The sequence below is a fragment of the Boleophthalmus pectinirostris genome, unplaced genomic scaffold (assembly GCF_026225935.1).
Source record: "Boleophthalmus pectinirostris isolate CB_2022bp ecotype Guang Dong unplaced genomic scaffold, ASM2622593v1 HiC_scaffold_18, whole genome shotgun sequence".
In the NCBI taxonomy this organism is placed as follows: domain Eukaryota; kingdom Metazoa; phylum Chordata; class Actinopteri; order Gobiiformes; family Gobiidae; genus Boleophthalmus; species Boleophthalmus pectinirostris.
This window is the reverse complement of record NW_026571133.1, coordinates 3,500,001-3,527,889: the sequence shown is the minus strand read 5'-3', so window position 1 is coordinate 3,527,889 and position 27,889 is coordinate 3,500,001. Positions and strand designations below refer to the sequence as shown.

Here is a 27,889-nt window from a genome sequence, read left to right as displayed (position 1 = left end):
TGGGACAGACTGACAGAAGCTAAACATGAAACAGTCACTCAGACATCATTTTTGTACTAGGCCCAAAACCTTCCTTTTTTCAGTGTCATCTTTTTGTGAAAAACAGCCTGGCTAGCTCAGTCGGTAGAGCATGAGACTCTTAATCTCAGGGTCGTGGGTTCGAGCCCCACGTTGGGCGCTGACTTCTTGGACATTGGTCATGAAGATTTCGATTTCACTTTCCCTGCTGAGAAGTCACTAATAATTTGTTCTATAGGCAAATACGCAAATCTTTCTAGTAGAGATATCAGATGATTAGAATCCATTTAGACTAAAGTGTGTTAAGGCTCGTCTTGTCTCTTTCTCGTGGACCCAACCTCGTTTCATCTTGTGGAAATTGTGTTTCGTCCCATCCTTATGAATTTCTATAGCACTTTTTTGGACACTCAAAGACACTTTACAGAGCTTTATTAACCCTCTCAGGCTCAAATTAATTTTTAGTATCAGAAAAAATCTGATATTTGGGGAAAATTATAATATGGGGTAGTAATATACAATCCTGACTTTTTTATCCTTTGTAAACAAAAAAAGTATTTTGCACTTCTGGCCGTTTGCGTGTAGCTGTTCTTGCACAGTCTCCATTGTCCATGTTTATCAGCATGGATGGGAGAAAAGGCTCCTGAGTAAAAAAAGCTCATAAAATATGTAAGTAGGTAATTGGAATTTAGCTGTTGCAAATCTGCAACGCCTGCCTGGAGAGGGTTAATACTGTAAGATACTGTTGTAGCCACAGCTGCCCTGGGACAGACTGACGGAAGCAAAACACCAAACACTCACTGAGACACCATTTTTATACTTGGCCGGAAATGTGCCTATGCTCACTTCTTATTTGGAAATGTAAAGTTGTAAATTTGTTCTTGCCTCGTGGTCACTTGCCCTTTTTACTCCCCCCCACTCGACCGAACTCAGATTTCAGCAAGAGTCAGAGCCCCTCTCTTTTTCAGTCTCATCTTTTTAACTCATCATAGCCCGGCTAGCTCAGTCGGTAGAGCATGAGACTCTTAATCTCAGGGTCGTGGGTTCGAGCCCCACGTTGGGCGCTGACTTCTTGGACCTTGGTCACGAAGATTTCACTTTCCCCGCTGAGAAGTCACCAATGATTTGCTCTATAGACAAATATGCAAATCTTTCTAGTAGAGATATCAAGTGATTAGAGTGGACCCAATCTCGTATCTCGTTTCATCTTGTTAAAATTGTGTTTCGTCCCATCCTTATGAATTTCTGTAGCACTTTTTTGGACACTCAAAGACACTTTACAGAGCTTTATTAATACTGTAAGATACTGTTGTAGCCACAGCTGCCCTAGGACAGACTGATGGAAGCGAGGCTGGTAAGATGTCCAACTACCAGACACTCACTGAGACATCATTTTTTATACTTGGCCGAAAACGTGCTCACTTCTTATTTGGAAGTGTAAAGTTGTAAATCTGTTCTTGCATCATGGTCGGTTGCCCTTTTTATCCCCCCACTTGACTGGACTCAGATTTCAGCAGGAGTCAGAGCCCCTCTCTTTTTGGGTTTCATCTTTTTTTCCACAGCAGCCCGGCTAGCTCAGTCGGTAGAGCATGAGACTCTTAATCTCAGGGTCGTGGGTTCGAGCCCCACGTTGGGCGCTGAGGTTTTGAGCAAGACTCTAAAACCAAAGAACTGATTGAAGACTTTAAGGGAAAACAGCGATCACAGCCAGAGCAGCGTTCAGATGTTCGCACCGACTTTGGTAAATATCTGGTCCTTAAACGTCGGCGTCAGGATCCTCCGAGTTTGATTCTGTTCATGTTCTCTTGAAATACTAGGTTTGTTTTTGTCTCTGTAAAAAAGAAAAGAAAGAAAAGAACATCTTAAACAGTTTTGTCAAAGTCTCTTCTGTAATAACTTCACAGGTCTGACGTCACTCTGGCAGAATCGGGTCACGACGAAAGCCAATGAAATCACTGACCCAAACCGGAGACACATGTTATCCTCAGGGTTCACCCAGATGCCCTCGCGGTCGTGTTGTTATCAGATTCTCCTGATTAGAACTAATCGCCGCTCTGTGTCGTTTATACCTTCTGTGATTAGATTCTTGAACTCTGTCTGAGGTTTCTCTTACGAAATACTTAAATTTTGACTGTGACGGTCTGTGATTTGTACCTGTAAAGTCTGTGTTTCTTTGGGTTTTTTTTGTATTTGTTTATTTATTTCATTCATAAAGTATAAAAAGACATACAAGAAATGAATAAAAAGGAGCAGAAAGAAGTTATTTTATGTTCTCTGCCCCCTTTTCCCCTTTCAAGACAAAACATCAACACCGATGGTTACTAAACATTCCAAATCAGTTCAGGCACAATTACTGATCAACTGCAAACAGAAATCTTCACTTTTATGCTCAACAACTTAGTTTTCTTTTTCCTGCCTACACATTGCATTTGATTTTATGTATATACGTTGACCAGGTGACTGCAGTGAGCTTCAAGGGACCAATAAAGTTTTGTTTCCACGAATGTGCGAGCATCAGGCCAAGAAAAACAGAGTGTATCTCTCATGCAGCAGATTTCATTATCTTAAAGGTTCAGTATGTAACTTTCTGGAGGTGGACCGTGACCCGCGCGATTCCGCAGAGACGTGATAACCAGACTTCAGAACAATCTCCACGGAGAGAGATTATAGATTATAGCCAAAGAAACAACATTTCCATTGCAGCATGCAGGAGGCTGACCCCACCTAGTGCCTCCGCTCAGTTTCATGTCTCTCCAGCGACTTCAGGAATCAGAAAACTCTAGAGCCGGGGATTCAACCTTTTTCCTCGGGTGAGCTCCTTTACAAAACAGAACTTCCAGAGAGCTTCGAATTTTAGCAGTCACAGGAAATAAAGTATACATGGAAAGACTTAGATGGAGTACAGTTAGTAAAACATTGAACATTTAATTCATCAAATTTTTGTTATTCAAGACGATACGTGTAATTCAAAAATCCCTTGGTGAGCTACTTGGTCGGGGGTAGAGAGCTTCTGGTAGTTCCCGAGCTACAGGTTGGAGACTCCTGCACTAGACCCCGGAAGTTGTAGACCACTCACCGGCCAATCAGTGAAGAGCTATAAAGCCATGACGTCAAACTCAAGCGTCTGTCTGGGTCCCTTTCGTGGAACAACACAACAGTAAACAAAGCGTCGAGATGGATGTAGACGAAGACAGACATTCTGTGTTGGCAACGATTCCCGAGATCGAGGATTTAAAGCCGGAACAAAGAGAATGTTTGGTGAATTTAATCAAGGGGAAAGACGTTATTGCTCTTCTACCTACGGGATTTGCCCACTGATCTGAAGGTTGGTGGTTTGGTTCCAGCTCTTGACATAAAACACGTTGACTGGTCAGATCCACTGACTCACACGTTGGCTGGTGTGATTCCAGCTCCCACAGATGAGTGCTGTCATTTGTCCTTTGGGCAAGACACTTAACCCTTTGTCCACAGTGTTTGTGTACGCTGGTGGGTGAGTGGTTCCTTGTTGTAAAGCTCTTTGAGTGCCTTGAAGGTGGAAAAGCGCCATAGAAAAATGTGACCATTTACCATAACATATGTCATGACCAAACAGCAGTGATTGGTTAAATAAAGAAAGTATCCGCCTACGGTCGAGCGAATGAATCCTAATGCTGCGAGGTCAGACGGTTTCCACAAAGTAAGTGCTTTTCACAGACATTTGTCACAAAGATGGGTTATTCATTCACTCCAGACCTGGTGGTGGTAAGATACTATTGTAGCCACAGCTGCCCAGGGGCATACTGACTAAAACGTGCCTGTCATTCTGCGTCATCGGTCCCTCTGACCACCACCAACACTCACACACACACCACATTCATACTAGGCAACGTGGGTGAAGTGTCTTGCCTAAGGACGCAACGACAATTTATTTATTTATTTATTTTTTGTGACTGGCACCCCCTGTCGCTCCTGATTTTCCCAGCGGTCCATCCAAGTACTGACCAGGCCCAGACCTGCTGAGCTCCTGAGACCTGATGGGATCAGGCCCTCCACAGGCCAAAATAGAGTCAGGTTTGTGGAGATGCAAGCCCACACACGGTTTTCTAAATGTTTCACAATAATGAAAGTAACTCAAATGAGTCTAACAAACAAACAATATTGATTTTTTATTTATTTTTTTGCTTCCATACTGTTCCATACTGTATCTTTAAAGGTTGTATAGAGGATTTTTTTAAGGGAAGAGAAATACAGCGACAGTCCTTGTGCGCGTTCAGAATTACTGTTGAAGTGACCTGTTTAGAAGTAATTCAGCGACCGACGCGTCTGTTTTTAGACCCTTCGTCTGCTTCGGTCGCGCCATCGCTGGACGAGATCTCCAAGAATCACCTCAGTTTGGCTTTGCTCCTTTTCTCCTTCTCTTCTTCTTTCAGCGACCTCAAAAACGGACTTTCTTTTGCGGCGAACCGGTCGTGGATTCTCGTCCGCCGTCGCGACAAACTTTGTGCGAAATGCGAGGAAGCGACAGTTCGAAAAAGCCTCTAAGAACCGCTGCGTAAACCACGTAATCCCCGCGCTCCGACGAGTCAGTTATACTAGGGAGTTTGATTGACAACCCAACAGCCAATAGAAAATGAGGGAGCCTCGTTTTCTATTGGCTGATGTTTATCTGGCCTCACTCAACACGTCCACAGTTGATAGATTTTCGTTCTTTTTTTTTTGGTCATCATAATTACAAAGTCTCTGTAATGGTTAATCTTTCACTGACAGTTTGAATACACGTGACCCATATTTTAAAGGCAGTTTCTTTATTCATGTTTGTCTTTTTATTTCTGTCATGAGGAGGTCAGATTCTTGAGCAGCTTCCATCCCATCTCCTGTAAAAATATAGTTATACAACAGCACATTTGTATGCCTCCACGACCACTGACTTCTCCATGAATATTTATTGCGACGTGCAGAAAAGCTTTTATTATTGTTTCTCTAATCTGCTGAATATTTCCCGCACGCTGGACACGTAATGTAAAGACTCTCCCCTGATCCGTACCGTTTCCCATCCAAAAAACACCTGCAGCGCACACAGTCTCCGCTCCTCTCACCTTCATCTCGACCCCGCGCCCGACCCCTCGACCCCTCCTGTCTGGATCGGCGGCGTCACACAAGCCGAGCCGTTTTTCACCGCAGAAACAGATTGGACATGGTTACGAAGCATCTGCGCTGGTCTTTCTCTTCTCAGGCTTTTCCACATCCAGTGTCCCCATAAAAACCAGCGAGGGAGAGCGAGGAGCACAGAGCCGTGAGAAAGAAGCGGAGACGCCGTTTAACTTTATGATTTATGTCATTTGTCCACACAAGCTGCACTTATTCAATAATATATGGCCACGTTTTACACTTTTATTTTTCACAACGACCTTTGTTCAACTTTTCTTCGGGATTGCAAAAACTTAAAGGGACAGTCCGGAATTTTTGGACAGAGGAGCTCATTTCCTCGTGAGCCAGAGCGTTGGAGACGTGTGGAGACGCTTTTTTAAATATTCCATCCAGTCCTTGTATTTGCAGAGGTCGCAATAAAGTTATCCTGCCACTAAAAACAGTCTTACCCACTCCACAAAACACCCGAAACAAATCTATTATTACACCAGACTGTCCATGTGAATGTCTGTGTTGATGGAATAATGTTTGAAGTTAAACTAACCTTGCGTCGCTTAAATCGTCGCATGTTGAGGGACTATTTTCTCATATATCAGTCCGCCTCTGCCGAGTTTTCTATCAAGGAAGTACGAACTCGCTGCTGCTCGGACATAAATCCTTCAAATGCAAAGTTGTTTTTACTTTTAAAATTATTCTATCAACACAGACATTTACATTCGACAGTTTGGTGTAATTTTTTATTTTAGGGATGTAACAGTAACCAAAATATCGTGATATCGTATCGTCAAAAGTCTCACAATAATATCGTGGGCTGTCACAATATATCGAATCACAACTTCCTTTGTTTACAAGCACGGTTTTATAGTAGCAACAGTTTATAAACATCGAAAACTACATATCCCATGATTCATTTCAGTGACATGAAGAAATATGTTTTTTACTTGAATTCTTGGGATTATGATGGAAATAATTCACACCGAAATCTTGTCAAGGTATTTTAAAAGCAAAAAAAAGTGTCTCATCTACAATTATATCAGCCTCTTGATATCGTTACATCTCTAATAGATTTTCTTCGGGTGTTTTGTGGAGTGGGTAAGACTGTTTTTAGTGGCAGAATAACTGTATTGTGACCTCTGCAAATACAGGGACTGGATGGAATATTTTAAAAAGTGTCTCTGTGCCATGGATCTATTAAAATAAGTGGATAAGGTGTTGCTGTTTGTTGCTGCCTCCAGTTGACGTAGTGACACTCACTGGTGCTTCAGCGGGGAAAAAAAATAAACCTGGGCTGAGAAAGGAAACTGCTCGTGTTCGTCTGACAGGGACCGACAACTTTCAAAAATGTCAGGTTTTGTGGCTATTTTGATCTATTTTTAGATCATAAACTTTTCCTCAGCTCAAAATCCTTCAGTCGTCTTAAAAAAACGTTTTATAATCGTTCGCTCTAGCTCTTCTCGCTCCGATTGGTCAAAACGATCACATAATACACAAAACTCAATCAACCTAGAGCCACTGGAAGAACCTCGCCGGGCGAAAGGCGAATCTGGACTCATGCACCATTGAACTGGGCTTTTGAGACCCGGGGCTTGGTCTCCACGCGTCTCCAACGCTCTGGATCACCAGGAAATGAGGTCCTATGTCCAAAATTCCAGACTGTCACTTTAAACATGAAGGTCCTACATTACACAAAATGGATTCCAGAGAGCTTTAAGTTAGAATGTTGTCGTCCTTTCAAAAAACATATCTGGAGTTGTGTTTTGTTTCATTCACACATGTTTGAGAAATCCGTGTGTCATTCGTTCATTCGTTTTTCAAAATAAAACCAAAAATAAGAAAATGAAAAAAGAACAGTTTTCTTCATTATTTGTCTCCAAAACCAAAATGAAAAAATTGATAAACGGTTTCCCGTTTCCGTGACTTAAACTGTGATGCCGGACTGAACCAGGACTGAACCAGGATTAAAACAGGACTAAACCAGGTCTAAACTAGGTCCAGGTTTCAGTCCCGGTCTGGTCCCGGTCTCAGTCCTGGTCTCAGTCCTGGTTTCAGTCCCGGTCTCAGTCCCAGTCTGGTCCCGGTCTGGTCCCGGTCTCAGTCCCTGTCCTGGTCTCAGTCCCTGTCCTGGTCTCAGGTCTCAGTCCTGGTCTCAGTCCTGATCTCAGTCCCGGCCTGGTCCCGGTCTCAGTCCTGGTCTCAGTCCTGGTTTCAGTCCCGGTCTGGTCCCGGTCTGGTCCCGGTCTCAGTCCCTGTCCTAGTCTCAGTCCTGGTCTCAGTCCTGATCTCAGTCCCGGTCTGGTCCCGGTCTCAGTCCTGGTCTCAGTCCTGGTTTCAGTCCCGGTCTGGTCCCGGTCTCAGTCCCTGTCCTGGTCTCAGTCCTGGTCTCAGTCCTGGTTTCAGTCCCGGTCTGGTCCCGGTCTGGTCCCGGTCTGGTCCTGGTCTCAGTCCCTGTCCTAGTCTCAGTCCTGGTCTCAGTCCTGGTCTCAGCCCCAGTCTGCTCTGGGTCTGTCCTGGTCTTAGTCCAGGTTCAGTCCTGGTTCAGTCCGACATCGCAGTTTTAGTCATGGCCGTTATCTGTTTTTTCCATTATTCATTTAAACACAAAATTGAAAACTGAAAAAACAAATCACTATTTGTTTTCATTTTGGTTTTAGAGACAAATAATGAAAAAAATAGTTGTTTTTAATTTTCTTATTTTTGGTTTTATTTTGCAAAACAAATGAACGAATAATACACGGATTTTGAGTCTGTCCACATCTCCAGAACTCACAATACCTTATACCTTAGTTTTAACCTGGTTTGGACCTGGTTTAGACCTGGTTTTAGACCTGGTTTTAGACCTGGTTTTAGACCTGGTTTAGACCTGGTTTTAGACTTGGTTTTAGACTTGGTTTTAGACCTGGTTTTAGACTTGGTTTTAGACTTGGTTTTAGACTTGGTTTTAGACCTGGTTTTAGACTTGGTTTTAGACTTGGTTTTAGACCTGGTTTTAGACTTGGTTTTAGACCTGGTTTTAGACTTGGTGGTTTAGACTGGTTTTAGACCTGGTTTTAGACCTGGTTTTAGACTTGGTTTTAGACTTGGTTTTAGACCTGGTTTTAGACTTGGTTTTAGACCTGGTTTTAGACCTGGTTTTAGACTTGGTTTTTAGACTTGGTTTTAGACCTGGTTTTAGACTTGGTTTTAGACTTGGTTTTAGACCTGGTTTTAGACTTGGTTTTTGGTTTTAGACTTGGTTTTAGACCTGGTTTTAGACTTGGTTTTAGACCTGGTTTTAGACCTGGTTTTAGACTTGGTTTTAGACTTGGTTTTAGACCTGGTTTTAGACTTGGTTTTAGACCTGGTTTTAGACTTGGTTTTAGACCTGGTTTTAGACTTGGTTTTAGACTTGGTTTTAGACCTGGTTTTAGACTTGGTTTTAGACTGGTTTTAGACCTGGTTTTAGACCTGGTTTTAGACCTGGTTTTAGACTTGGTTTTAGACTTGGTTTTAGACTTGGTTTTAGACCTGGTTTTAGACTTGGTTTTAGACCTGGTTTTAGACTTGGTTTTAGACTTGGTTTTAGACCTGGTTTTAGACCTTGGTTTTAGGGTTTTAGACTTGGTTTTAGACTTGGTTTTAGACTTGGTTTTAGACCTGGTTTTAGACTTGGTTTTAGACCTGGTTTTAGACCTGGTTTTAGACCTGGTTTTAGACTTGGTTTTAGACTTGGTTTTAGACTTGGTTTTAGACCTGGTTTTAGACTTGGTTTTAGACCTGGTTTTAGACTTGGTTTTAGACTTGGTTTTAGACCTGGTTTTAGACCTGGTTTTAGACTTGGTTTTAGACTTGGTTTTAGACTTGGTTTTAGACCTGGTTTAGTGTCCGGCAATGACAGAAACAAAACAAAAAAAAGGATATAGCCCGAAATGTGAAAACAGGAAAATACTGCAATGTAATCCATTTATTTCAACAAAGTAACTGTAATCCAATTACCACTCACTGAAACAGTAACTGTAACTGAATACAGTTACTCATAATTTGTACTCTGATTACATAACTCCTGGTACATGTAATCTGTTACTCCCCAACACTGACAACAGCACAGTCGTCTGCCTCCACGACCACTGACTTCTCCATGAATATTTATTGCGACGTGCAGAAAAGCTTTTATTATTGTTTCCTAATCTGCTGAATATTTCCCGCACGTTGGACACGTAATGTAAAGACTCTAAAAGCCCTGTAAAGGCCCTGTAAAGGCCCTGTAAAGGTCCTGTAAAGGCCCTGTAAAGGCCCTGTAAAGGCCCTGTAAAGGTCCTGTAAAGGCCCTGTAAAGGTCCTGTAAAGGCCCTGTAAAGGCCCTGTAAAGGCCCTGTAAAGGCCCTGTAAAGGCCCTGTAAAGGCCTGTAAAGGCCCTGTAAATCCTGTAAAGGCCCTGTAAAGGCCCTGTAAAGGCCCTGTAAAGGTCCTGTAAAGGCCCTGTAAAGGCCCTGTAAAGGCCCTGTAAAGGCCCTGTAAAGGCCCTGTAAAGGCCCTGTAAAGGCCCTGTAAAGGTCCTGTAAAGGCCCTGTAAAGGCCCTGTAAAGGCCCTGTAAAGGCCCTGTAAAGGTCCTGTAAAGGCCCTGTAAAGGCCCTGTAAAGGCCCTGTAAAGGCCCTGTAAAGGCCTGTAAAGGCCCTGTTACTCCCCAACACTGGACATTTCTTGTGTAAAAATGCAAGTTGTTGGATTTGTCGTCTGCTACTTGTGCATTTTTCTTAGTTGTGAATCACAGATAAGCCATGAGTTGCTGGACATTTCATTGCACAACATTAATTTCTTCTCCTTTGCAGTAAAATCCCAGCTTTAGTCCTTTTTATTGCCGTCATGATACAGTCTGTTTGCTCGTAATAAACGTTCTGTGAGGTGCACGCGTGACACTTTTATACTGTGTAAATATGAGTCTCTATCTTTGCTGATCTCACGTGTCGATAACATGAAACGGCCGCTCACAAAATGTAGATTTCCTTGAGATAAATCGGTTTATTTGTGCGGTTTATGTGTGGACGTTAAAGCTGCCGTCTGTAATTAGACTGACTGACCCGCCCCTGTCGCATTCTCACGCTTCACCACTAGATGCTGCCTACGAATCCGTGTGTCACTCGTTCATTTGTTTTTCAATATAAAACCAAAAATAAGAAAACAAAAAAATAACTGTTTTCTTCATTATTTGTCTCCAAAACCAAAATGAAAAAACAGATAATGATTCGTTTTTTCAGTTTTCGATTTTGTGTTTAAATAAAGAATGGAAAAAATGGATAACGACCGTTTCCCGTTTACGTGACTCTCGATGCCGAACTTTTGCACTGGTTCCGATCTCATCTCTGTTTCAGTCCCAGTCTGGTCCCGGTCTGGTCCCGGCTGGTCCTCTGGCTCTGGTCTCCTCAGCTCTGGTCTCTGGTCTCGGTCTGGTCCCGGTCTGGTCCCGGTCTGACCCTGGTCTGGTCCCGCTCTGGTCTCGGTCTCAGTCCCTCTCTGGTCCCAGTCTGGTCCCGCTCTGGTCCCGCTCTGGTCTCGGTCTCAGTCCCTCTCTAGTTCCAGTCTGGTCCCGCTCTGGTCCCGGTCTGGTCTCAATCTCAGTCCCGCTCTGGTCCAGGTCTGGTCCCAGTCTGGTCCCGGTCTGGTCCCGCTCTGGTCCCGCTCTGGTCTCGGTCTCAGTCCCTCTCTAGTCCCAGTCTGGTCCCGCTCTGGTCCCGGTCTGGTCTCAATCTCAGTCCCGCTCTGGTCCAGGTCTGGTCTCGCTCTGGTCCCAGTCTGGTCCCGGTCTGGTCTCGCTCTGGTCCCGGTCTGGTCCCGGTCTGGTCCTGGTCTGGTCCCGGTCTGATCCTGATCTGGTCCCGCTCTGGTCTCACTCTCAGTCCCGCTCTGGTCCAGGTCTGGTCCTGGTCTGGTCCCGGTCTGGTCTCGCTCTGGTCCTGGTCTGGTCCTGGTCTGGTCCCGGACCTGGATCAGTCCTGGTGCAGTCCGTATGCAGCAGAAAAGTCCGACATCAGAGTCACGAAGCCGTTATCCTGAATGGAGGCGTGGGTTCAAATCTCACTCCTGACAACGAGCTTTTAAGTCAAACCTCCATGTAAAACATAATTGGTCTACGTCTAAGCTTGTACAGATGTGAAAGTGCACGTATGTGTAGGATTAAGCTTGGATCTACATTTGTCCGCAAAACTTTACAGACTTTGCTTCTTGCTTCTGTGCGTCTGGCGAAAAAGGAGCAGTTAACAAAGAACAACTCAAACCCAAGTACAAATACTAGTGCACAACTGAGTTAACGGAGCTTCTCACTACAGCAGCGTCTCACAGTCAGGATGGCCGAGCGGTCTAAGGCGCCAGACTCAAGGATCACTCCTTCCTGAGCTCAGGGACTTCTGGTCTCCAGATGGAGGCGTGGGTTCAAATCCCACTCCTGACACAGAACTTTTCAGGTAAATCACAATTGTTCTGCATCCATAGTCTTGTATAGATGTGACAGTACATAAATGTTTAGTATTAAGCCTGGATCTACATTTGTGCACAAAACTTTATAGATATTTAATATTTATAAATAGACTTTACTACTGTTACTGTGCGTCTGGCTAAAAGGGACACAGTTAATAAAGAGCAACTCAATAGTCAGTGGTGAGTAAACTGCACTTTTCACATCTGCTTTGCTTCACAGTCAGGATGGCCGAGCGGTCGAAGGCGTTTCCCCTTCCCCTTGAGAATTATCGTTCTGTAACTAGGGCCTCCTAATGAAATAAAAGGAGGAGAGCGGCCTTGAGTCATCAGAACGTGTGGAGACTGTTGGTTTTGATGCCCACTCTCTGCCCGTTCTCCTCGCGAGTAAAACTGAATTAATCTCTTGTCTTTCTTCTTGTTTACAATGTTTAGGCAGACCTAACACAGACTCAAGGTTCACTCCTTCCTAAGAACAGGGACTTCTGGTCTCCAGATGTAGGTGTGGGTTCAAATCCCACTCCTAACAATGAATGTTTAAGATAAACTTCCATTTAAAACATAATTGATCTGCTTCCATAGATTTGTACAGGTGTGACAGTACGTATATGTGTAGGATTAAGCTTGGATCTATGTTTGTGCACCAAACTTTATAAATATTGCTGTTACTGTGCATCTGGATAAAAGAACATCTAACAAATCTAACGCGCAGTGTTACCTGCTCTTTTCATCTCAGTATGTCATCGCAGTCAGGATGGCTGAGCGGTCTAAGGCGCCAGACTCAAGGTTCACTCCTTCCTGAGATCAGGGACTTTTGGTTTCCGAATGGAGGAATGGGTTCAAATCTCACTCCTGACAGGGAGATTTTAAGGTGAGCATCTATTTAAAAGATTATTGGTCTACTTCCATATCTTTATGCAGATGTGACAGTGCATATACGTGTAGGATTAAGCTTGGATCTACGCAAACTTTTGTAGATAGACTTTGATGTTACTGTGCGTCTGTCTTAAAGGAGAAGATATAACAAAGGTCAGCTGGAAGTTGTTCATTAAACACAATAGTGCAGTGGTGAGTAAACTGTGCTTTTCACCTGTTTATCAGTGCAGTCAGGATGGCCGAGTGGTCTAAGGCGCCAGACTCAAGGTTCACTCCTTCCTGAGAACAGGGTTTTCTGGTCTCCAGATGGAGGCGTGGGTTCAAATCCCACTCCTGACAATGAAGTTTTGCAATAAACATCCATTTCAAACATAATTGTTCTACTTCCTTTTTGTACACATGTGAAAGTGCATATGTGTGTAGGATTAAGCTTGGAGCTACGTTTGTGCGCCAAACTTTATAGACAGACTTTGCTGTTACTGTGAATCTGGCTGAAAGGAAACTGAAAGATCAACCAAAACCTTAACACAATAGTGCAGTGGTGAGTAAACTGTGCTTTTCACCTCTGTATGTCGTAACAGTCAGGATGGCCGAGCGGTCTAAGGCGCCAGACTCAAGGTTCACTCCTTCCTGAGTACAGGGACTTCTGGTCTCCATATGGAGGCGTGGGTTCAAATCCCACTCCTGACAGGATTTTTTTTTTTTTTTACAATAAACCTCCATTTAAAACATAATCGGTCTACTTCCACTAATTTGTGCACATGTACGTATATGTGTAGGATTCAGCTTGGATCTACGTTTGTGCACAAAACTTTATAGACAGACTTTGCTGTTACCGTGAATCTGGCTAAAAGGAAACTGAAAAGGAGAACTGAGAGTTGAACACAGTAGTGCAGTGGTGAGTTAACCGCGTTTTCACTTTTATGTTTCTCACAGTCAGGATGGCCGAGCGGTCTAAGGCGCCAGACTCAAGGTTCACTCCTTCCTGAGTACAGGGACTTCTGGTCTCCAGATGGAGGCGTGGGTTCAAATCCCACTCCTGACAACCTCTTTAAGTCCATCTGAACAACTTAATTTGTCTGTCATAACTGCCTGTTTTGTTGAGAGGCGATTTCCTTGTTGGTTTTAGCGAAGTGATCGATGCGTAAAAGTTTATTCAAAAGCAGGAAATGTGCAGACTTTAAACGCTCCTTACTTTATTTATTTATTTTGAGTAACATTACGCATTTAAGTGTAGATTTCACGCTACTTGAGTTAATAAATAAGGCCATACAGATCGTGTTTTTGTTTCCTGAAAAGAAAAATTTTTATATAGCCTATTTATTTTTTAGTAGACGGACAAAAATTACGCACAAGGTTTGGTTTGCGTTTCTACTTTCTTGCCTTTTTGAGAATATTTTTGAAGTAGTCAAACAATAACTCAAGTACACGTGTAAAAACGGAGATATATTTCGTCATTTCTCGCACCTCAGACTTTTCTAAACAGTCTCCGAACTGACTTACAGCGCGCCTCATCGCCTCTCTCCACACTCTCCGCGCTCGCTCCACTTTCACTGGCTCAAACTCTCTGCGCTGAGTTCAACTTTTCAGAGCGTTTTAACTCGTGCCCTCCCACCTCGCAGCTCCCCTCCCTCGGTCCCTCCTCTCCCTTCATTCTCCCGTCCGTGCGTAATTGGCTACACACGTCCTGCTATCGCTCATTTAGCCACGGGAACTTGTCACACGAAGTTGTTTCTGACACCTGTTGCGGCAGAAGAAGAGAGAAAACGGACACGACCAGCGCGTAACCTGCACGGTGGACGTTTACAAGAAAGCTTTGGACAACAGGGAACTTTTTATGAACTGCACGAAACGCTGCAGTTTGTCCACCACCAGCAGCGAGAGTTTTTTTTTTTTTTTTGGTAACTTCGCTAACTCTCCGTAGCACTTGTTGGACGAAAATCGCAAGTTTCGAGAGTTTTACGCACGGACTATCCAAACCGGGCAACTTTGGACACACCTTTGGATACTTGGACACTGCAGACTGTTTGAGGAGACAAAAGTAAAGAAGCAGGTAAGACAAGTTTGTTTTATAGCGCGGTTTAACAACGAGCTGCAAAGTTTTGGAGTTTTGATTTTCGCTTTAATGTTGTTTTTGGTTGAAATCACTGCGCATTTTGGAGTTGCACAACTTTGAAACTACAATAATCTGTTCTGTGAAGGCTTTGGGGTGCTGTGTAAAGAAGTCTGGAGAGAAGTGTAGCCTACATACTTATATCATACTGAGAAATGATTGATTAGTTTCTCCTAAAGGGCCTATATTACGCAAAGTTCACTCTTGTGCGCTTTAAGTCATGTTCTAATGTTGTTACCTCCCCCAAAAACACATCTGGAGTTGTGTTTTTTTGTTTCATTCACACATGTTTGAGTAAATCTTTATTATTAGTCTGTCAACGTCTCCAAAACTCATACATTTTAGGCTACATTTTACATTTAGTACCTTTTTTAGAGCAGATTTTTTTTTCGTTTCGTCTGTTTTTGAGGACATAACAACATTATAATACCAAAAAAGGGATGTAACCATATCCAAATCTCACGGTTACAATATTTATTGCGATATTTTGACTGTAAATGGGACACTTTTTTGCTTTTAAAATACCCTGATAAGATTTTGGTGCGAATTATTTCCGTCGTAATCCCAAGAATTCAACTAAAAAACACTTTTCTTCATGTTTTGCACTGAAATTAATCATGGGATATGAAGTTTCTGATGTTTATAAGCTGTTGCGGCTATAAAACCATGCGTAATTTGATATATTGTGACGGCCCACGATGTTATTGTGAGACTTTTGACGATACGATATTTTGGTTATTGTTACATCCGTATGACACAGATCAGAAAAACGGCGTAATATGGGTCCTTTTGTAGTGACTTTTGTACGACCTCAACCTATAGAAGAGCTACTGTAAGACTCTTTTGTCATATTAGAGAAGTTTTATCTAGAAAGTTTACATTTATTGTCGGATTATTTACTTTTAATGGCTCATATTGTGTATTTTCTGAAGGATCATTACGAATACACAGACGGCGTTCGTTTTTAGAGCGACTTAAATGCTTGTTTGAATAACTTTATCTCTATGTATTTGGCTTCTGTTGAGTAACACAGATATTGTCGGTCACTCCACCTTGAATCAGCGCCTTTACTTAACCATTTCTTTACAATATATTAGGCTGGTGATGTCTGTTCTTGCTTATTATGACATATTTTGAAGTAATTGCCATTGTCTGACTGCTCTAAGAATGTGTAAAGAACATGAAAGTACATATAAAACGATAAGAGAGTTGATCTTTGAATGCTTAACTTTTCCATTATCGATTAAAGGGCTCATGCATTTTCTGATCGATGTTATAATATTGTTTCCTCATCATAAAAAAAAAACAGACCTAGAGTTGTGTTTTGTTTCATTCACACATGATTAACACACAAACCCTGCAGATTTACGCTGAGTTTTTCTCTCAAACTGAAAACACTGTTCCACTTTATGATGTCATCTGGCTGTGCATGAGGTGCTCCGTTGTGTTTTCAATCAATCTGAATCTATAAATTAACCCTATGTCTTGTAATATTTGTGTATACTATCCATGTGATTGCATCTATGTATATTTATAATACCGTATTTTTCGGACTATAAGGCGCAATTAAAATCCTTTCATTTTCTCAAAAATCGACAGTGCACCTTATGTATTCATTCTGGGTGTGCTTACTGACCTCGAACTGATTTTATGTGATACACGGTGCTCAAAAATCTGTCAAAATGTTTTAGTACGACTTTTGTAAACTACGAAGCCGCACCTCTTGATGGATTGTCAGAGCATTATGGCTCCAAAAAGCACAAGGAGTGAGCTGTTTTTTCAGAGCTTATAGTTTATGCAAATGAGCCATGTGGTTTTCAATTTTGTTTCTGTAAACGGTAAACAAAGTGCGCAAAGCTGCATTAAACACATTATTACTCAGTGTATATCCAATCCAATCCACTTTATTTCTATAGAACATTTCACAAACAAACAGTTTCCAAAGTGCTGCACAAATACATAATAATAACAACAATAATAAGATGATAAAATAAACTACTAAAATAATAGTAGTCTTAAAATAATAAAACCAGTAAAATAAAATAAAAACTAAATCATAGAATAGAAATAAATAAACCAATATATAAATTAAATCAATAAAAACAATAAAAACACATAAAAATAAAAATAAAAAACTCAGAGGACCACACAACTCACGCGGTGTTAAAAGCCAGAGAATAAAAGTATATATAAAAAATATATTTGAATCTTCCACGCAGGAAACAACATTCACAGTCATAATCCACATTCATCAAGACGGAGGCAACACCGGGCGAATTACGCCACGATCTGCCGATGGATCGTGGACGCCTGGACTAAGGGATGAGTCTCAAGTGTCGTCCGTTTGTTTCACTTAATACACCTTATGTATGAAAATCGACGAGAGAATTCAACATTATTGATATTGCGCTTTATAATCCGGTGCGCCTTATAGTTAAAAAAATACGGTAATTTGTATGTATGTACTGTATATATACTATAAGTTTAATTAAAAAGGAAAAAAAAAATTTAAACAGCAAATTCCACCATAAAATTCTGATCTTTCCTCCACCTCATTTTTAACTTTTTTTTAAATTTTTTTTGTATTTGATGATGTCACATGAACATGGCCTGTTTCTGAAAATCTGTATTTCTATCCAGACATTTGCAAATAAACGAAATTTTTTTTATTTTTTGTTAAGTCCAGCCCTGTTGTGTCAGCTCAAATTTGACCAAAACTTGCTGGAAACATCTCTAGACGACCGCAGACTGCCCCAGATGTACATATTAGAGCATTTTTTGTCATTGGAAGGCAGTTTGGGACCAAAACCTGACAAAAATTTGATATTTCGCCAAATCCAGCCCTGTTGTTTTGGCTCAAATTTGACCAAATTTGCTCAAAACTTGCTGGAAACGTCTCCAAACAACCTCAGACCACAAAACATGAAAAAAGAAAAAAAAACAAAACAAAAATGGAATTGCGAATCTCTACTGACTTAAAGGTAAAAGGAGCTGTTAACTTGAAAACTACAGCTTCGTGACATTTTGAGTTTTAGAGAAGTTGACAGAAAACAGCTCAAGGCGACTCGGTAACACAAATAATACTTTCTGACTGTGGTGTTGTCGTAAACATATAACTATGGGCCTATTTAATCTGTAATCAGCACTTCTTTGATCAGTGAAGCAGTAAGTGACATTTAAACTCTCAAAAATCTCAGTCTGAATGGTGACAATTAGCAAACCGCAAAAGACTTTACAAATGACAAAACAAAACCGTCTTATCATCGAAGAACAAACGCTCGCTCTGTAATCTCCACCTCGGCGTCTTCTGAAATCCATGGGAGGCTCGGATTTGTTTAGCTCTTCATATTTCAGGCGTCTCTCTAAATGCGACTGCCAGAATGTGAACTTTGAACAGAAGCTCATGATGCTCTGGTCCACCTTGTGATGTCATGAAGCGGTACTTTTCAAGCTCTTTTTTTATCTTTTAGTTCGGTAGATTTTGACGATTCCAGCGCTGAAATGATCCAAATGATTCTAGTGAAGGTGTGTGACGTTACGAGATGTGCCGAGGCTTCGAAGCGTGTGCCGAGTAATCCAGGAAGTACGGAAGCCGAGAGGGGTCACAACAAACGCAAACGCCGCAACAAATGCAAATGCGACGACACAACAAAAAGCCACAACACACCCAAAAAAAGCCACAACACATAAAAAAAAGCCACAACGGAAATGACCGCGAGACTCTGTTTTAATGCAAACGCCGCAACAAATACAAATGCCACAACACAAACGCAAATGCCACAACACATTAAAAAGCCACAACACATCAAAAAGCCACAACACATTAAAAGGACTCTATTTTTCGACGGACCGATCAAGCGGCAAGTGAAGAAAAAGAACTACAACGTGAAAAGTAAAGGAACGGTGACGTTGGAAACATAAGTAAAAGTAATTTATTGTTTTATCATTATTCGTTTCACGTTGTAGTTCTTCTTCTTCACTTGCCGCTTGATCGGTCCGTCGGAAAATAGAGTCCCGTGGTCACTTCCGTTGTGGCTTTTTGATGTGTTGCGCATTTGCGTTTGTGATGTGGCTTTTATTTTAATGCAAACGCCGCAACAAATACAGAGTCCCACGGTCATTTCCGTTGTGGCTTTTGTTGGTGTGTTGTGGCTTTTTGTTGTGGCTTGGTATGTTGTGGCGTTTGCGTTTGTTGTGACCCCTCTCCGTAAGGATGTCTTTGGTGAAGTGCGTATCGAGGTTTGTATCGGTGACGTATGTGGTGACCTTCGAAGCCTCGTGAACCGCCCGTACCACGTGACTGCTTCAAGAAGTGGTTCGTGGATTTGGCGCGATTCTAAACATAAAGGCCAAAGAAACGCGACGGATTCGCCTGGATTCGCAGCAAGTGTCTTTTCTCTGCACACCTGCTTCATCTGTGCACTGTGAAAGTTTTTTTTTTTTTTTCAAAAGCAGGGGAAATTCTCTGTAAAAAAAAAAAAAAAAAAAAGAAAAAAAAAAGAAACCGTCTAAGTCCAAATACTGTGGAGAAATTGATATTTTTATATAAAAATTAATAAAATGACCCTATTTTGCTGTCCTTATTGTGGCATAAGCACAGACATAAAGTAGTAACACAAACACAGTCAAATTACATCCTGATCAGTGTTGTGCAAGTTCACACTTTTCATGAACTAGTTCAAAATTTAGTTCATTTTATTTTTAGGTGAGATATGTAAATGAAAGGATGAACTTATTTTTCAAACTGACTTCCAGTTTACAACAACTTTACAACATATAAACCATAACCTCTCTAGAGACACATCAGCCTGTTTGACATTATAATGTGTTTAATTCAGCTTTGCCACATTTGTTTACGTTTTACAGAAACAAAATTTAAAACTGCATGGCTCATTTGCATAAATTGTAAACGCTGGAAAAAAGCAGCTTTTTCCTCGGGCGCTGATGCAGCAGCTTCTGTCGGACTAAAGAACACGACTATATGTGTTCTTTCTGTGACAGAGTATGTCACTACAACTTTTGGACTTTTGTAATCTGAAGAATGCATGGAAAGTGAATGAGGGCGGCTCCACTGCATGTGCTAGATGCACTTGGAGCAGCGCATCCTGCGCGTGTAGTTTTCGGAAAACAGGATACATCCTATTTTTTTGACACTCTATGCGAACACAGGCGCGTATCCCCATCAAAATCCTCAGAGAGCATGGATCTATTGTTGTTTTTTACGTTTACCATCAGCACATCGTGCTCCCGGGGCAGTTCTGTATCGTGTGAAAGAGCCCAGGTCCACAAAGACTGTTAATTGGTGCTTTGAAATTTACTTTTGAATTCCTTGCGGTTGCCTTGGTCAGTCTGTACAGAAGGTAAATACAAGTGGCTGAACGCGCCCAGTCAAGTTTGATCGGCTTTTCCATTGAGAAACACAAGAGTCGGTACGTTCAGCTGGAGCTGCAGGTGGAGCCGCCTTTGCCTTGACGCGCCGCTGTGGTTTCGCAAGGTTAAGTGCGAGCAGACCTCGTCACTCGTCAGGTGAAAACAAATTCCGACATTTAATTGAACCCAACAGTGACGTACGTCGTTCATCTCACATAATCTGAACAAATTCACCTTCAAGTTCTTGATTTACAAATGTGTTGTGTTCAGTTCAAAGTTCACTGAAAAATGAACGTGTTCAATGAACACGTTCATTTGAACTCGTTAATGCAAAACACTGATCCTGATCTATAATTTGTTCCTACTTTTTCTTTTAACCCGACCATTAAATCATGAACACAGACTCCAGGATAATAAACTCAATTGTTCGTTTAATCGTTCATTTATTCAGTATAAATAAAAGTATAGAACCTCGATGATAATTAATTAATTGTTCTATTTTCACTCTGCCTGTTATATATTTTTTAGCCTCTTGATGGCGCAGTGGAGCAAATGAAGCACCTTGAAGCGTCGGCTCAAGAGTCGAGCAAATGGACAGAACGCTTCAGTGCTGCATGGGGCTTCATCTCACCGTCACTAGTGAAGGTCTGTGGAGTTTAAAAACACAGTGGAGCACTTCCTGAGAGAAGAACTCAGCCTAAATGTGTGAATGAAGCAAAACACAACTCCAGGTCTGTTTTGTGTTTTTAATGAGGAATTGTAACATAGATCAAAAAACAACGTAGTATGGAAACTTTGAACAATATTTTCACCACGTAAATGTTTTTACTTTCACTTTAGTAGTTATCATGATAGTTCTACTACGACTGGGTATTGTTAAGAAGTTGCCAATACGATACATACCTTGATACAGTGAGCTTTCGATTCGATACGATTTAGTACGATACAAACTGAACCGGTCAAAAGTTTTAGAACATCACACTTTTTCCGTTTTTTTCTGTTTGCTGTTGACCAAAACGTATTCTAACGTATTTTGATTCATGAAAGTGTCCACTTTTGGCAGATATAACAGCTGAACACACTCGTTCTTTTTACAACAGAAATCAAATATTCTTCAGAAAGTTCTTCCCAAGTCTGTTGCAGAAGTTCCCATAAATGTGTGGCACTTGTTGCTTCAATCTTCTGTCCAGTTCATCTAAAACCAGCTCGATGGGGTTTAAATCTGGACAGTGTGCTGCTTCTTTTTTCCTGAGGTAGTTTTGGCAGAGCTTGGACTTGTGTTTTGTATCTTTTACCTTTTTTTTAACTTCTGTCTGTTCAGTTCTTACCTTTGTACCATTTCAAGCTCTTCATTGGACTTGCACGACTTGAACTGCAATAAATAACTGGAAAAATTGGGGTGCTCTAAAACTTTTTTGAGCGGTGGTGTATTTCAAAACGATTCGATACGGTTCAATAAAAAATACAATTCTAAATCATGGCTCATCGAAATAGTGAAAATGTCAAATGTGTCGCACAAACGAGTTTCTTTCCACTAAACAAACAACAAAACTGTAGCGTTTTAACAAAATAATTAGGTAAAATATACCAAAAAATACTCTTGATGATATATCGATACAGTAGCTCATGATATCGATACTGTATCATCACAAACGACACGATATATTGATATTTTGATATTTTTGCACACCATTAACTCGTACTCACTTAATTTTTGATGTTGTGGTAAAGTTCCTTGAGTACAGTGGTCCCTCGTTTATCACAGGAGTTATGTTCTAAAAATGACCTGCGATAGGTGAAATCTGAAGTAGTCAACTTTATATTTTACAATTATTATATCTGTTTTGAGACTGTAAAACCCCTCAGCACAAACTTTATACACTTTTCTTACACAGGACAGTTACAACCCTTTTTGCATCCTTCTTAAAACTTATTGCTGCTGTCGTCCTTTTGTTATTTTTGTCCTTTATGTAATGAACCAGAGATTCATTTATTCCATAATGAAGTCCTACAGTGCAGAGTCCCGCATAGGTCCGTTTTTAGAGACCCGCACCCGCCCGTCAACCCGAGATTATATCAAAGTTTTGCACTGCACGCGCCACGGACTGAACCAAGAGTAAACCAGGACTGATTCCAGGACTGAACTAGGACTAGGTGCCCGCAGGATAAAGGACCTGCGCAGAGCTCCACACCTCACGAGGGTAAGCCCGGCCGTCGCCCCATTGAGCTTTGCGGACATACTGCTCAGCGTTCTCTCTCTTGAAGGGCCCATCTCACGCAAAATCAACTTTTCAGAGCTTTCTACCTTCTAGCAGTGATGTGTGGGCCTTGTATTTGTCGCCGAAGTGTTTTTTTTTAGATTGATTTGCCATTTTGTTTCAACAAATTGCAGTGTTTTTCTACCAATCTCCCACGTGACAACGAACTAAAACTGCTACAACGATGACGCGTTTCTTGTAGCAGCAAACGCTTTGCACCCAGCCCCTCCCCCGCTCCACCACCTCCGCCCCGACTGCACTGTTCACGATATAATAAGTTTATCTACTAGTGTTTATTAAAACTTTACCAATCAGTAATGTTCAGCTGATGTCGACGCGGTGCTTGAGCTTCGTGCTCCTCAAAGTTCCGGGTCCAACACATGCGGCTGAACGCTCTGTATCTCCATGATGAATAAAAGTTTATTCCTGCCGCTATCAGGGTCACGTCTGTCTCCCCCTCCCTCCCTGAGATGGAGGAGGAAGGGCGACTCACTCAGAGCCTACGTCACATTTGGAGGGCGGAGCCTGTGCTTTCTCAGGACGAGCGGGGGGATGAGCAATAGTTGGACTTTCATAGTTCCTGGTCTGTGACTGTCTCCAAGAAATCAGTAAGATTTGATAACTATTGTGTCATGGATGTTCCAAAACCCAAATTGTGCTTGTTTATGTGCAGAAGATACAATGAGAAAAGAGTTATTTTACATGAGATGGGCCCTTTAAGTCCAAGATTAGTCCTGGTTTAGACCTGATTTAGTCCTGACCCACCCGTGCGTAATTACTACTACTTTCATACGCAATAAGATTCATACACTGTAAAAAAAGCATGCAAAATTGCACCAAAAAAAAATCTGCAAAACAGTGAGACCGCGAAAGGTGAACCGCGATACAGTGAGGAACAACTGTATGTGTCTGGCTCTTCTCCTCCGTCTGTAAACGCCTCTGTGTGTATTTCCTCTGTCACAGTCTACTTGCTCGATCCACAGTCTAGTTGGAAAGTAACAAAGTACAAACGTAAAAGTACAAAGCTTAAGAACAACTTTCAGGTATCTGTACATTTGACAGTGGATACTTTTTACTTTTACTTCACTACATTTGAGAACGTGTATCTGTACTTTCTACTCCACTGCATTTTATAAACACTGTTGGGCAAGTTACTTTAAAACTGTAATGTGATATTTATTTATGACCTGTTAGTGTCATTTTAAAGTAATTCATTATATTACAATATTACTGTGTTTAAAATGTAAAATATTACAGGATTATTGCAGCACTTTTAAGTTACTCTCACCAAAATAACTGAAGATGATGAGCCTATATGGACTGAACCAGGACTGAACCAGGTCTAAACCAGGACTAAACCAGGACTGAACCAGGTCTAAACAAGGTCTAAACCAGGACTGAACCAGGTCTAAACCAAGGTCTAAACCAGGACTGAACCAGGTCTAAACCAGAACTGAACCAGGACTAAACCAGGACTGAACCAGGACTGAACCAGGTCTAAACCAGGTTTAAACCAGGACTAAACCAGTCTAAACCAGCACTAAACCAGGACTAAACAGGTCTAAACCAGAACTGAACCAGGTCTGAACCAGGACTAAACCAGGTCTAAACCAGGTCTAAACAAGGTCTAAACCAGGACTAAACCAAGTCTTAAACCAGAACTAAACCAGGACTAAACCAGGACTAAACCAGGACTAAACCAGGACTAAACCAGGACTAAACCAGGACTAAACCAGGACTAAACCAGGTCTAAACCAGGTCTAAACCAGGGCTAAACCAGGTCTAAACCAGGTCTAAACCAGAACTAATCTTGGACTGGAACTTGGAGTGTAGGACTGCCCCTGAGAGAACCCGAGCCCGTGGAACCGGATGTCTGCAAGGAGCGATCAGGCGTCAGCTGTGATTCGCTCCGTGGAGCCCAGAGTTCTGCTCCGGTCTTTTCTCCGGCGTTTCACCGCTGCTGATATCTCGGTAATTTTAGCGAATTTGCATGAAGAAAAACCCACCATTTCAATCCAGGTTAAAAAAACATTGTGATGTGCGTTACTCAAATTTGTACCGAGTAAAATATTACAGTTTTTTTCCTTGTAATACCACATTACTGCGTTACAACAAAAAACAACACATCACAGTAATTCGTTACTTCCAACACTGATTTATATGTGGACTGAAAAATAAAAAGTAGTTTTCTTTATGGTTTGAGACCTGCTGGAATCACTGAAACTGATATTTTTTTTAGCATATTAACGTCCAAACTTTGAGAAAACCAAACACACAGGTCAAAAAATAAAAAATCAATTGAATCACTTAAAATCTGCTGAATTATTTATCAAAATCATGACATTTGGTGCTTTAATTGTCCCAAAATCTCTGCAAGATACTTTTACTTTTACTTACTTTTTACTCTTAATGTGTATTTTTCAACATTTGTACTTAGTTTTCATGGGATACTTTTACTTTTACTTGTGTAACGTTTTACCCCTGCCTTTGTACTTTAACTTAAGTAAGAAAACTGAGTACTTCATTCACCGTTTCTGGGCTCGTTCCGTCGCTCTGGCCTCGTCTTGACGGTGGTGAGACACGCTCCCGATCGTCCAGCTCCGTCCCCGTCTAAATGAAGCCAGGGCTCTCGCTTTGCGGTGGAAACCAGGACTATTTTTGGGGGCCAGTGTTGCACAAATGTGGTCGGACCATAGAGACGTTTCTGTGCTGTGTCAGTGTGCAGCTCCTGGGAGTCTCGGGTGATGACACGTTTTCATGTTAATCTGATTTGTTTGGTGGGATAAAAACCTGCGGTGAATATTTACGGGAGTTTTACATCAGTGAAGCGGCAGTTTGTGGAAAAAAGTTAAAAAGAAAAGTGTGGAAATGTGCAGGAAAAAGCGGTGAGGTCTGAAACGACAAACCTCCACCTCATCGACTCGAAAAATTAAAACAAAAATGCAGTTTACGCACAAAAAAGGCATTTTCTCTGACAGTTTAAAAGAGCACTGTGTGACATTTCTAGTGCTTGTCCAGTGTTGGGGAGTAACAGATTACATGTACCAGAGTTAAGTAATCAGAGTACAAATTATGAGTAACTGTATTCAGTTACAGTTACTGTTTCAGTGAGTGGTAATTGGATTACAGTTACTTTGTTGAAATAAATGGATTACACAGAGGTATTTTCCTGTTTTCACATTTTGGGCTAAACCAGGACTAAAACCAGAACTAAACCAGGTCTAAACTAAGACTAAACCAGGACTAAACCAGGACTAAACCAGGACTAAATCAGGACTAAACCAGACCTAAACTAAGACTAAACAGGACTAAAACCAGGACTAAACCAGGACTAAACCAGGTCTAAACCAGGACTAAAACCAGGACTAAACCAGATCTAAACTAAGACTAAACCAGGACTAAACCAGGACTAAATCAGGACTAAACCAGATCTAAACTAAGACTAAACAGGACTAAAACCAGGACTAAACCAGGACTAAACGAGGTCTAAACCAGGACTAAAACCAGGACTAAACCAGGTCTAAACTAAGACTAAACCAGGACTAAACCAGGACTAAATCAGGACTAAACCATGTCTAAACTAAGACTAAACAGGACTAAAACCAGGACTAAACCAGGACTAAACCAGGTCTAAACCAGGTCTAAACCAGGTCTAAACCAAGACTAAACCAGGACTAAACTAAGACTAAACTAGGACTAAAACCAGGACTAAACCAGGTCTAAAAGCAGGTCTAAAGCAGGTCTAAAACCAGGACTAAACCAGGTCTAAACCAGGACTACTAAACCAGGACTAAACCAGGACTAAACCAGGACTAAACCAGGACTAAACCAGGACTAAAACCAGGACTAAACCAGGACTAAACCAGGACTAAAACCAGGACTAAACCAGGACTAAACCTAAAAGGACTAAAACCAGGTCTAAACCAGGTCTAAACCAAGACTAAAACCAGGACTAAACCAGGACTAAACCAGGACTAAACTAGGACTAAAACCAGGACTAAACCCAGGTCTAAAAGCAGGTCTAAAGCAGGTCTAAAAGCAGGACTAAACCAGTTAAAACAACAGGTTTAAAACCAGGACTAAACCAGGACTAAACCAGGACTAAACCAGGACTAAACCAGGACTAAACAATATGACACTAATAGTAGTGTGGACATAATTTAAAGGAGCAGTGATCTCATATCAAAATAATTTCTCTATCAATAATATTTTTAATACGGTTAAATAAAGTTTGTGCTTTTTATTGTCTTTAAACAGATTTATTTTATGTTAAGATCCTCGTCTTTGCTTCTAGTTTGTTCATGGAGACTTGGACTCAACAGTCAATTTGAAGAAAACAAACATGAATTTTCAGGTTGTGGTTGTTACATTCATGTAGTTTTAAAAAAACATGACAATATCAAGTAATCCAAAGTATTCAGATTACATTACTCACTTTAAGTAATTTAATGGATTACGTTACAAACTACATTTTGGGGTATGTAATCTGTAATCTGTAGGGGATTACATTTTAAAAGTCACCTTCCCAACACTGTGCTTGTCTCTATGGAAATGTTATTGTTTGTCTGGAATGTTCCACAGTACAGATGGAGAAGAGAAAAGCAGGTTACAGCACTACACTACGCTGCATTACAATTCAGATCTGTGGAGAGTCGCCTCTATTCCTCTATTCACAGAAGGAATTATTGTATTTTTCCGACTATAAATCGCTCCAGAGTATAAGTCAAAAGCCAGCCAAGAAATGCATAATGAAGAAGAAAAAAATGTACATAAGTCTCGCACTTTATGGGGCAAATTAATGTTATTAAATCAGAGACCAGGAACTGACATTTCATCTTAAAGTCAAGTTCTAGTAAAAACAATAGAAGAGAGAACAACAGACTGTTAACGTCACATATGAACAGTTCTTCAGATAAACTATAACATAAACAACAGAACAGAACAAGTTTAACAAACTCTCCATCTCACTCCAAATCACTAAATCCATTCAATTCTTCATCCTCGGTGTCACTTCTGAGCAACTCCACGACCTCGGAGGTAAACAGACGCCGCTTCCTCTTCTGTGTCGCTGTCGTCAGACTCAGCATCAGTTCCAGTTAGAATTATTTCGGTCTTTCTGAATCCGACAGGATGGTTTCGGTGTCACTGAAGTCCAGACTTTGTCGATTCCATCCACTGACTTCAGGAAAGTTTCATGGTTCATCCTCCTGGTGTCACAAGTTTCTCTCTCACTCCAAACTTTCTTACTGTTCCTCAATTACTGTTTTCAGCTGCAGATTTCGCTACTTTCAGTTTGTAATCTGCAAAAATCTGATTTTCTTTTTGAGGACATTTGTGTTCATTCTTCTCTGTCGTCTTTAAGTTTGTTTTAAATGTTAAATTTTCAGTGGTGCAGAAGTAATGTTGCGATCGACTGACATGACACAGACAGGACAGAGGCTCTTTCTCCAGGAGACATGCACAGTAGAGTGAAGTGACAGTGGTACAGGAGTAGACAAGTAGCAAACCCCTCCACCAGAAATGTTGAGCAATGCACGTTTAAAGTGGCAATTTGTGGAAAAATAGTGAGAATGAAAAGTAGTGTATGCGTCTCTTGACTTGGCAGGGATCAGATTGGTCACAGCTGAGACGTTTTCTTTTATCAAACCGGGACAAATCGGTGGTTTTGTGTAAATCTGCTGGGA

At 41.3% G+C, this 27,889-nt stretch overlaps 1 protein-coding gene and 7 non-coding genes across 10 annotated transcripts in view; all 8 read left to right on the top strand.

Annotated features, from left to right (window-relative positions):
• Positions 1–105: 105 nt before the first annotated feature.
• trnak-cuu (transfer RNA lysine (anticodon CUU)) lies at positions 106–178 on the top strand. The gene has a single exon. It is a non-coding gene; the product is annotated as a tRNA-Lys (tRNA).
• An 828-nt stretch (positions 179–1,006) lies between these two features.
• trnak-cuu (transfer RNA lysine (anticodon CUU)) lies at positions 1,007–1,079 on the top strand. The gene has a single exon. It is a non-coding gene; the product is annotated as a tRNA-Lys (tRNA).
• A 500-nt stretch (positions 1,080–1,579) lies between these two features.
• trnak-cuu (transfer RNA lysine (anticodon CUU)) lies at positions 1,580–1,652 on the top strand. The gene has a single exon. It is a non-coding gene; the product is annotated as a tRNA-Lys (tRNA).
• Positions 1,653–11,455: 9,803 nt separating this feature from the next.
• trnal-caa (transfer RNA leucine (anticodon CAA)) lies at positions 11,456–11,565 on the top strand. Its single transcript has 2 exons — positions 11,456–11,493; positions 11,520–11,565. It is a non-coding gene; the product is annotated as a tRNA-Leu (tRNA).
• A 1,128-nt stretch (positions 11,566–12,693) lies between these two features.
• On the top strand, positions 12,694–12,803 carry trnal-caa (transfer RNA leucine (anticodon CAA)). The gene is made up of 2 exons: positions 12,694–12,731; positions 12,758–12,803. It is a non-coding gene; the product is annotated as a tRNA-Leu (tRNA).
• Positions 12,804–13,044: 241 nt separating this feature from the next.
• On the top strand, positions 13,045–13,154 carry trnal-caa (transfer RNA leucine (anticodon CAA)). The gene is made up of 2 exons: positions 13,045–13,082; positions 13,109–13,154. It is a non-coding gene; the product is annotated as a tRNA-Leu (tRNA).
• A 245-nt stretch (positions 13,155–13,399) lies between these two features.
• Positions 13,400–13,509, top strand: trnal-caa (transfer RNA leucine (anticodon CAA)). The gene is made up of 2 exons: positions 13,400–13,437; positions 13,464–13,509. It is a non-coding gene; the product is annotated as a tRNA-Leu (tRNA).
• Positions 13,510–14,178: 669 nt separating this feature from the next.
• wnt5b (wingless-type MMTV integration site family, member 5b) overlaps positions 14,179–27,889 on the top strand; it is a 278,692-nt gene continuing 264,981 nt past the window's right edge. For all 3 annotated transcript variants that reach the window (XM_055153863.1, XM_055153862.1, XM_055153861.1), the window contains exon 1: positions 14,179–14,517. The gene's annotated coding sequence lies outside the window, so the exon portion shown is untranslated. The remainder of the gene's footprint in view (positions 14,518–27,889) is intronic.